Source organism: Cupressus sempervirens, chromosome 6 (genome assembly GCF_028749045.1).
Source record: "Cupressus sempervirens isolate cs-2001-9-10 chromosome 6, ASM2874904v1, whole genome shotgun sequence".
NCBI classification, from domain to species: Eukaryota; Viridiplantae; Streptophyta; class Pinopsida; order Cupressales; family Cupressaceae; genus Cupressus; species Cupressus sempervirens.
Genome location: NC_143123.1, coordinates 604,705,031 through 604,716,852, shown reverse-complemented (window position 1 = coordinate 604,716,852; position 11,822 = coordinate 604,705,031).

Genomic DNA, 11,822 nt, shown 5'->3' with positions numbered 1-11,822 from the left:
CACCCTTGTCCAAAGTTTTTACCTAAGGAAAACCTTGTGAAATATGGAAACAACCTCCAAGCTATGGGGCTTGAACTATGAGGTCGAGTCTTTGGAGATGGCCGACTTCCTTTGCTATCAGGATGCACCTAACTACACTTGGAGAGGAAAAGGGAGAACGAAAGCATGAAAGAAAATCTACCTACTCTAACGTAAGGGGTGATGTACTAAAATAGAGTGTTTCATCTTATCTCTACCCACAAATTCATAGTTAATCAGTTATAACCTCAAAGAATATAGATTCAGACCTTGCTTAATTCAACAACCACATGTAGATCAGACAAAAAACGAGTTCTATAAGAAGAATCTTCACTTAATATCATTCAAATGTCAAAAGTAGATATAATCATGCAAATTGTAGAATATAGACAAAAACATTAACCAAAGGAAAATAAATCTTGCATAGTGTGTTAATGGCTAAGAGACTTAGTAGAGGATTGCAATGGCTCAAAGGCATGAGAAATTACAAAAGTATGCATAGAAGCAATACTAGAGAATCAGAGAAAGATCAACCCTTACAAAGATTACAACATCTACCTTTGTAGGTTAGGCATAATTGAGATATTTGTAACTAAATTTATTCTACAACCACTACCATTAAATGCTCAGAGAACAATCAAGATGATCCAAATAATAGATTTGATTTGGTACACTTGCAAAGGCATGAAAATTATGGAAACCTTGACTAGAGAAAACCCTGAAGTGATGAAAATGAGATCAAATCAATGCTAAAACTCCTCAAAATGGATGATCAAATGATGGGAAGAGTGTCCCTTACATCATTTAAAACCTAGCATTAACTTGGAGTGGTTGGGATTGATTAGAAAGATTAGATCATGCAAGAAAACCCAATTTTCCATCATTTCTAGCTTACAAATCAACAATGTCAACAGTCAAACAAAATCCTACAACCAAGATGAGCCACATAGACCAATAAAATTATTTATTTTTTCCACCTTACAAGGTCTTCATGCATTTGACTACTTTAACCAACTAACCATGCCACCCTCTAAAGCTTGACCATGATGGCTCTATGAAATTGCCAACTTAACCACAGTTAGAAATTGTAGTGTTTATTTCCTTAATTGGGCCTGCCAAGACATGTGGCCACTTGTTGCTTCCTCAGAATTTTTAAAGTCCTCATAATTCAATAATGCGAGAAAGCACTGATCATCGATCTATGAAAGATTGACAATAGGGGAAAACCTTCATTATTACTGTACCTCCCTCTTTAATATCTTTGGGCCCATAGACTACTCAAAATCCAACACAAAAAATCATCACCCTTTCTGGTGAATCAACATGAAGAAATTGGAATGAAATCCACCTTAGTGTGACCTATCATCCTTTATGGAACTATCTTTTAACCTTGGCAACCCATATGGAAGAACATATCCACCAATCCACATGTCATAATGTCACTCCTCCACATTGTCAAGAATTCTATCCTTATTCTTACATTGACATTTTAGCATAGTCAAAAGGTGACCAAAAAAGAAGAAGCAAGGCCCCACTTTGGATGTGTGGAAAAAGGTCACTTCCTCGCATTTGTTAAACACTGGGCTATTCAAAAATGCGGGAAAGAAATTACCATATATTTGATGGTTGGAGGAAGTTGCGGGGCCAGAAAAATAAAATTAGGAAAACATGAAATATTATAAGGTTTTATTTAATTTATTTCATATTTCCATGGCATTGTTTAATATTAAAGGTGGGAAGTGACCGTTTAGCATTTGAATTCAAATATGGCAATTTTGGCAGGAAGGCAAATTTCGCCAATAGTACTCTACTATGACAATACAAGTGCTATGAACATATCAAAGAACCTTGTGATGCATATAAAGACAAAGAACATTGCAATAAAGTATCATTACTTGAGAGAATTGGTTCAAGAGAAAGAAGTGAGAATGGAATACATGAATACAAAAGAACAAATAGCTGATATATTCACAAAGGCTTTACCTAAGGATGCACATGAATATCTTAGAGGTAAAATAGGGGTGATACCCCTATCCAAAGCTACTTAAGAAGAAAGAGTATTTCCCTGCATCAACTAAGTTGAATGACATATTTTACAAATTGATGTAGTGGATCTTACTTTAGGACCTACCTAAAGTAAGGAAGAAGCTAACAACAAAAGATTTACAGTCACATACAAGGTAATAGAGGGAGAACTTGAATTGATTATATCTACATGTATAGATGACCGGTCTTTGGCATTGTTATCAAAGAGGGAGAATATACAAGTAAGAGGGAGATATAAGAGAAAGAGGGAGAATATAACAAAGAGTTGTACCTAAAACCTGAAGAATGTATTGAGAGATATATCAGAGAGATCAAATAAGAGGAGGAAGAAGAAAGATTATCAAAGACGGACAAGATCAGATGAGGGAGAAATCTAAGATCAAAATATATAGAAGAAGGTACACATTGTTAGAGGGAAAGATTTCAATAAGAGGTATAAATTTAATTTTTGATATTGTTGTTGGCATTGGTTTTTTGTCAATGCCAAAGAGGGAGATTGTTGAAATGAGATTGTTAAAGTGAAGAATATTGATGATACCTATCATGAAAAAATCATTATTTCATCATTGATGTCAAACCTACTACTTGTTGGTGATATAATTGCTTACTTTGGTCTGAATGCTATCATTTGTTTGATTGATGAAGAGGATTTGAAAAGAAAGGATAACAAGATAACCTAGAGAAAGGTTGAATTATATGGTGTATAAAAGGATCACTAAGACCAAGAAAGACATTGATGAAATAGTATATTATTTATCTACTTAAGGCTATAATGAAAGGATACTTGACAAAAGACTAGAAGAAGGCTAAGTAAAGAAATGTGTCTACCAAGCTTGATTGAGAAAACAATGCAAGCCAAGCAAAGATAATGCATGTCAATTAGACACTACTACATTTGACCTCACTTTTCTACCAAAAATTTCAACCATCAACTAAATTTTTTTAGGTTGGTCGGAATGTAGAAGGCAAAAATTTCTTTTTTTACATCTAAGCCCCGTGTTGGTCAAAATTTTGATGAACACGGGGCTTAGATGTAAAAAACAAAAATATTTTCATGTGCCCGAGAGTTCATTTGCATTTTGGTGGTTTTGATCACAGTGGGCATTAAGGGAATGGAGATTATTGCTACAGATCTCTTTTCTATTGTCCAAGTAAGTGTGGAATTATCCAATTTGAACAACTTTACATGCATGATCTGAACAACTTGTTATAGACAAAATTGTGAGTTTCGATCTGTACCTACAAAGTCAATACGTGGGTTCATGTGTTTATTAGCAGTTTTAAATTGAGGGTTTATTATTTTTGTTTTACCAAAGTGTAATCTCACTACAATACATTTTAAATCAGAGGCACAATCCCTAACTCTATGAAGGAGTTTGAATAACATGGGTTTTCCTACATCCATAGTGGCACTCATGGTGGTGAATGAGATCTCTGCCTCTATTTTCTCCACTGCATCTTCCATTGGTCGTGGATCCAAAAGCCCCCTTGAAAGGTTACACATTTTTGCTTTGCTTGTCTCTCCCCATTTATACTTATGGTCTTCAATATCAAAATCTCCACCCTCTGAATTGAAGCTTATGTTTGTCATATTGATCACTGTATCTTGGGTGATCAATTGGGAGCTGGTAGAAGTATCCACAAGACTGGCATCTAGTGTCACAATGGTCCACAAAATCTTCTTTTTTAGTGTGAACATGTGGACCTTCATGTTTTCTTTCGTAGGGGGGAATGAGAATGCCACAACACTTGTGCAGGCCATTTTTCTTCGACACAAGTTCATACTCAAAGGACCCCATTTGGCCTGAAAACCCCTAGTTCATTTTACTATCTCAGAGAAGATTTCACATATTCCTGACATCTCACATTCATGGCTGCAAATATGCTCATTTCCACACAAATGGTCTACATTTTGATCCAAATCATGGAAGTGATCTTTGATACCACATGTCCTGCTACAATCATCTATCATGCACTTGCTCTGGCAATATCTCTTGTAATACTAAAACATTTTATGGTTGGATTCAATGCCACAACACATGGATTATTGCACCTTGGAAGAGACACTTTATGATGGAAATGTGTTGAGAACTGCATTTATGCTAGCACAGGTGCCCTGGCCCAAGAGAACATTGCTCGTTAAAATTTGAAGACATATCACATAAGTAGCAGCTCTCACCACATGTATGATTTTTCTTTTTGCAATTGTGATTTCCTTCATGCCCTACTAAATCCCCACATAAGCTTAAGCTGTCTCCTTCTTGAGCACAATAACTGTAATTTTCTATACACAAATGGCTCCCCATGCAAGAATGTTGATCACTGTGGCCTTTCTCCATCACACACCTCAAGAAGCAAATAGAAAATTTGCATCCACAAAATGATAGGCCTTTCTTTACTTTGTTAAGAGCTACATCGACCTCTAGCTGCAATCTTTGGACCTCATCATTATTAGAGAAATCTATGGTGTCTGGACTTATCCCCTAGTGAACTCTTGCATACCTTCTATCTGCCAATGTCTCCAGGAAGCTCTCAAATGAGGAATGCCATTCCTTGATGTTGCTATCATTCTAGGGTAAAGCAATCTCCAATTTTAACCTAATTTGAGAAAAAATGTCTCTTATAGTAACACGAGTTTTTGACACTGTACACGGTGAGAGATACAATCCTGAATCTCTTAACTTCCATGAAGAGTCACCAAAAACAAAAGGAAAATAAAAAACTTCTTCCTATGTGTAAAAATTGTACAAAACCTTCAATTCTCCATTTGTGTTTGTCACAGAAAGGTATCCTATGTAGATTGCAAACATGAGATTTTTCCTCAAAATTTGAACTGTCATAGCAACTCACTTGGTGTTAATAGAAGTCCAGTCTTTGGTTGTAATTTGGGCTATTATAAGCTTTAGATCCCTCAGGAAGGTGAATCCACTATCATAGAAAGAATCAATTCTTTCTACCACTATTTCTACTATTTCACTCAGACTCTCTCCATAATACTCTGATCTATTATAAGGAGCCATGGCAACAATTTTGACTTTTTTGTCTTACATTTTCAAAATGAAAATTTCTTGCGATTGGCTGTATAATTCAAAAATCTTCTGATGAAACTCTTGCATAAGATGTTCTACATCAGATGTTTCCACATCCTTGATGGCGATGTAAAATAGGCCTTTAAATAACATTTTGTCCTGCTTTAGCAGATTGATCCCACTCCGAGTTTGTAACTGACTAAAAGAGACTTTTATGTCTTTATCTAAGTCAAAATCCTATAATACCAAAATAAATTTCATGGTAGAATAAAATTTCATTTTAGAAGTTTGAGTTTTGTTCTGACACTATTTTCGTGAATCTATGAACACATATCAAAGAATATCCACGCACTCTGTAGTGTCATTACCCATTGAAAACCCAATTCAATATCATGCTATGATCTTTACTCAGGAGCTACCAATGAAGCAAGAGTCAATGAACAATGAACTAAGCACATCCAAATGTGATATCCATGTTGAGCATTATAAAATTTCAAAGTATGATGATGTGATGATTAAACAGGGTAGCAGCCAGATACAATGATAGAAGATTAATGGCATGAATATGTAGATACCGTGATCATAGATGAATCTAAAGTGTCTCTATATGAAAACAACAATAATAGGAAGCAAACATTGATGAATTATATTAATAAATTCTACACGACTGAAGCAAATCAAGTCACATGTGCAGAAGTGTTTGTATCTAGGTATAGATGAGATTAAATATCATATGACAAAATGCATGAATACTATATTGAAGCCAAAGACTACAACGATGAAAAATAAAAGGTACCATGTTATAAAGCTACATACTCTATTAATAGAAAAGATTGATGTATGACTTGGAGTAGCAGACAAAACATAGTATCTATATGAATCAAGATACATAGTGTCATGAAATCTGTAAAGGCCAGAGATAAGTAGGGATTAGAGATAATACAACACCCTGATTTAAGGCAACACAATAGCAAGAAGCATCAATGGCCAGATAAATAAGATAAGTAGCATGCATAGTGGTTTGAATACATACCCAGAGAAAGTAATGTAGAAAATACCATAAGAGTCACCCTTCAAATAAAGATGTACCTACCAACAAAGCAATATGCTACAACAACCATCTATCTATAAACGTCATAGCTATGTATCGATCTGCAAATATGAGAAGATTCATTGGTGCCTATATTGCTAACATACTCATTGATCTCTAATAAACTACTGCATATTGAACCAACGAACATTTGAACTATCATATGCTTTGTCAAGTGACGATAGGAAATGTGAAATATTTGAGCCAAAAGTGGATGACTTGGACATAAGAAATTTTCCACCATCAAAACAATAACTTTCTTATTAACAAACAAAATAGAGACATCTGCCTTGCTTTAATTGATACAACTTAAATTATCAAATGGATTTGTGCTAATAATAATTGAGTGAACTCTAAAAAGTTACGATGACAGTGATTGAATGAAGAACACCTTTCATTATGATCTACCAATTATATTGGGAAACGTGAGGGCACATATCATGATTGGTATCATTAACATAAGATTCAACATCAACATCAATCATTTCTACATCTGCAAGTGGAACTTCAGTTTCAGCCCATTCATCAAAATAGGAAATACTATCAAATATATACAATTCAAGAGGAAAATATCAAATGTCCTGAAAGGGAACATTACAAGTGACCCATAGAAAAGATCGAGTGATGAGGTCTTTCAAAGGAAGATTGCAAGGTCTGCATATAAACTAAGAAACCAAGCAATAAATGAAGGAACCATCATTGTCAACAAACTAAATACTGAAACATATTGGACAACATGTTACTGGTGATAGGTTTCCCTACAATATCATGTTAATCAAACATTAAATAGATGCATTGTTCAAAAATTTAAAAAGATTAGACGTGTGGAACCTTAAAAAGAAAAGGATGAACTGACCATCTTGGAATCCCAACTCACATCAAATTGATGGTATCAAAGGAGATTGGTATTAGATACACCATAAATAATATTTATTCCTCTTCTAACATTCCATCAATAGGCATATAAATGTCATTGGAAACAGAAGAACACATCTACAACTTAAGTAGATGTCTAAGAGTGATCAAACAAATATCTAAAATAGACGTTTGTAAAAATGTATCTTATGTTATCAATTTTGTTAGCTGGTTGAGTTTAAACAAGTGGTATATTCTACTAAATCTGGCCGCTATTTACTTGGAAGGTCATTAGTCGATATTGTAATTTTTGATCTTCATAGTGAACCAACATTTCAAACACAGCCTATGCAAATCCAATTGAAATCTTGTAAAAGCTTGTAGAAGACACAGTCTTAATTTTAAAGAAAATCATAATTACCTTGAGGAAATGTTTTGTAAAATTGGATAGTAGAATGAGATGTGGTTGTCAAATTTGACATAAGCCCCAAGGTCACATGGGCCATTCCATCCATAGCTAAAATCCCATCCTAAAACTCATCCCATCCTTCAAGTCTAAAGAAGGAACATTGGTATTGAAGCTTGGGGTCTTTTTTTTTGAACTTCTAAAAGATATCCTTCAATTTTGGGATAGATCTGTCATACATGCCCTTATTTGCAAATGATAGATTTTTATTCTATGAGTCAAGATGTGACCTTTTTTTGATTTGTTGCTGACATGTATAATATGGTTATAGAGTTGCATGGAGTTAGCATTGGCCTCTGTGAACAAACATGGCCCTTTTGGGGGCTATGAGAAGACATGGATGTTTGGGGTTTTGTATTTTATAGTCACTATGTGATTTCAGAATGGTCTTTCTTGGCTGTCTTGTTTGACAATTTTACCAAAATATCACAAAAATCTAAGCTCCACTTCTTATAAATGGAAGAGCAACCATATAATTGCTTACATCACTACAATTCAAAAAACACCTAAATGCTGAAACATTTGCTTGTCTTATTACCATAAACCATCTTGATGTTGATGTGCTTTTAAAACTAATTAAAACCTTGTAGTCACTGTAAATTCAAATGCTCAATTGCTAAACCATTACCTCTTCAACTTTTTATCAAATACTCAATTACTAATATTGATGTTGATTTAAAACTAGTCCATGAAATTGCTTCCATCAGTGTAATTTAAATGCCCAATTACTGAAACATTAACTCTTTAACATTTTATGAGCTTTCAATATTTAATCAAATACCACTTTGATATTGATGTGATTAAAAAACTAATTGGAACCATTTGTTTGGTAAATCAAAGATGGCCATGCAACTGAATTTGATGTTTCAAATCAACTAAAATTTATTTCAGAATGAGAGAGAAATTTAGGTTTGAGAGTAGCTTTAGAAGAGAAGCATTCTCACACACACATGCACTTTTCTTCACCACTTAAACCCATTCCTCTTTTTGGGATAACAAGATACAGTCTTTTGCCATCTCCACCTATGTCTTTTAGTGATGAGGAGGATATTTTTAGCTCTTCAGAGTGCAAGACTTCAATAAATTATGCAGGACCTCTATCACTTTCTCATTTTCCACAAGATATTAAGCATTTTATGTGTGGTGGAAAGAAAACATCTCAATTTACAGATTCAGTAAGGGCTAGAAAGCTTGATGATGAATCCAGAAGCTCCACAGATCATGCAGAGGACTGCACACAGTCATTTGGAAGGATAGCTTTGCATATCAATGAGGAAGTGAAGAAGCCACATGTATTAAGTGTCTATTCAAAAGAGAGTGAGTATCCACTTGACTATATTGACCATCTAGGTCCTAAAAAATATGGTGCAAGTGACAGTGAACAACTAGGCTGCATGTAAATTTACATGATGGAAGAGAGCTTCTTGAGTTTTGATAGCCATTGCAAGTATCCCAAGTCACTTCATGAAAATGTTAGAAAAATGTACTAATCATTACATGTACCAATTCCTCAGCCCCTTTTTTCATTGTTGGACCTTGCAAATATCACCAAGCGACCTAAAATCTGAAACTCTCAAAGTTAATTAGATGAAAAGAAATCACTGTGGCTTCTCATTCGAACTCCTTTCCTATTCATTTTCTAGATAAAAATTGGAGTCTAGATTATAATAGTAGCATTTCATTCTATTATTCATTATTATAATGATTTTGTAAATTACCTCATTCTATGTACTATGATAATTATATTTTCTTATCAAGAATGTCATGACACTCAATTGTTTTAGCTCAATGGGGCTGGTTGTATACTAGTTGAAACATTTAGTTGTACTCCAATGCAGTTCAATCTAAAATTTAGTAAAATATTCATTGTTCAAAAGCTATTATTATTCTATGTAATATCATATTTTTTAAAATTCAAGTGCATTTAATATCGACTTGGTCTTCATGCTTATTAGCCAAAAATAATATTAGAAAGAAATTGTGTAAAATCTGGCAGCATGGAGTTCCTGACATTTGCTACAATGAATGTTTAAAAGAGAGCAATTCTTATGTACTAGCTAAATGGTTATATCTTCCAGATCAACATGGTTATATCTTGTAGATTAACAAGACTTGAACATTAGTAATGCATTTAAGCACCATACTTAAAAAGGGTTGTTCATTTGTCTTATCAAAAGAAGTTTCCTTGAATCTAAGAAAATGATTTGACAAATGTTTCTTTTGCATATGGTACCCATGTGGTGATACATAACATAATTAATTGTACTTGGCACAAATACAAATGTTGATTTCACTGCCATTTCTGTGAACAATATATTTGTTGTGCTCACAATCAATGTCCCTTATGTTTTTCATCCTAATTATATAAACTAAGTCTTTTCTTATGAACCATATTGAATTAAAGCATGCTTTTCCTTGAACAGGGTTGTTATGATTTTAGCAGATGTATAAACTATCATTGTTGGAGCTCTATTTCTCATGACAAATTTTGAGTTTTTGATCACTTCATGTATAAATCTTTCAGGCTCTGAATAAATTTTTGGATGGAGATACCATATTAACGTTAGATCCAAAAATAAATAGAAACCCTATTGCAAACTTGGTGATAGAGAAAGTGCTATTAAGGAGTGGTTAAAAGGCTTGGCAGTGATTTGATTTTGATCAATCAGGTACGCTTCATGTGTCCAAACTTTGTCTACTCAGAATTTAGCTCTTGTTTATGGACTATTATTATTATGAGCTTTATAAGTTTATATAGTTTATTTCTCTGTTAAAAATTGCTATTACATTTTGGTTTTCTTTGTGTGGTACATAATCCAAATTAAACCCATTTACTTCTTATTACAGAGCTGCATTAGCCTTATGCTTAAAAAAAGAAGACGAAGCGTCATGTTATAAGAGTAGAACCACAAGAGCCATAGGAGAATGTTGAAGATAGTCACGATGTGCCTATTAGCATCATGACTATCTTTGGCATTCTCCTATGGATCGTAAGGGAGATCAGCTAGCAAAGATGCTTTGTTAGCTTTTAATACGCTTCATAGATGAGATTGTGTTATATGAGATTCATTACTACACTCGGGAATGGGCTCATCTTCAATCTTCAGAAGATTGAAGATGAGCCAATTCTGAGTGTAGTAATGAATCTCAAAGCTCCTTCAGCCTAAGCATAAGATGTCTTTCAGACAATCTTTCTAAATTTGCATCAACATTATATCCTTTAGGTGTTTGATTCTTCATCTTTCTTCTTTATTATTCTATAGAAAAATTCTTATGGTTTAAGTTTTTTAGCATCAATTTGTAATTTTAGTCAAAAATCTCTATATATCTTTTCTTGCCAGACAGGGTTGCTTAGTTTTTATGTAAATGTCTATTCTTTTGCAGCTTGGACTTGAATTCACCACCAATGTTCTTTATACTCAGCCAACAATATATATGTACCAAGTATAGTCCATTGTAATGGTATTGTTCATACGATGTTGATGTTTACTCAAGAAGACTATTTTTATTTAGTTTCATTCACCAAGTTTCCTTTTTAGTTTGATTTTGAGTTGGTGACGCTTGAGACTCAAATGCCTACAAATGCTTCATGCAATGTCTAGTCTCAAGCCCTGATCACTAGGCAAGCTCCTAGCTTTTATTACACTTTGCTTACTGCAATGTCACATCTAGTATGCATGTGATCTACTAACCTAAAGGATCCTTAACCAAAAACAATAGTAGTCTCCTCTACCCAAGATAATACAACTTTGTTTGGATTTAAATAAGAAAATCACAACAACATTTGTGTCTGCTCAGAAACTTCTTATCTAATAAAGCCTTCTTGAGGGTTGTGAGCTTGTGTACTTCTCCTTTACATCAAAGATTCAATGTGAGCATGTTGCTAAGACCCTGCCCAAGGTTACAAATGCAAAGTGAACTAGTTTTTAATGCTTCTCACTAGCAATAAAGCATGTTTTATTAGCCCATTATCTAGCTGGTTCACCTTTATTTCAAATTTAATGTAGGGATGAGGAGCTTCTTAGTTAGGGTCTTACATTGAATGATGAATTAGATCGTGTGCTAGGGAAACATGAATCCATTACTACAGGGTCTCCTATTACGTAAAAAAGAACATCAACTCATGTAGCTCCTCTTGTCAGTGTCAACCATGAGGAAGATGATATTGAGGATAATTTAACACAACTAGCTCATACGTAGCTTATTTGTGAATGGCTAGTTCTTATAGAAATGTGATTGTTGATTTAAACAAGTGGTAATTTAGTATTTTTGAAAGTGTCTGCAGAAGCTTTGCCAAGATGTTTCTTACACATGCCAT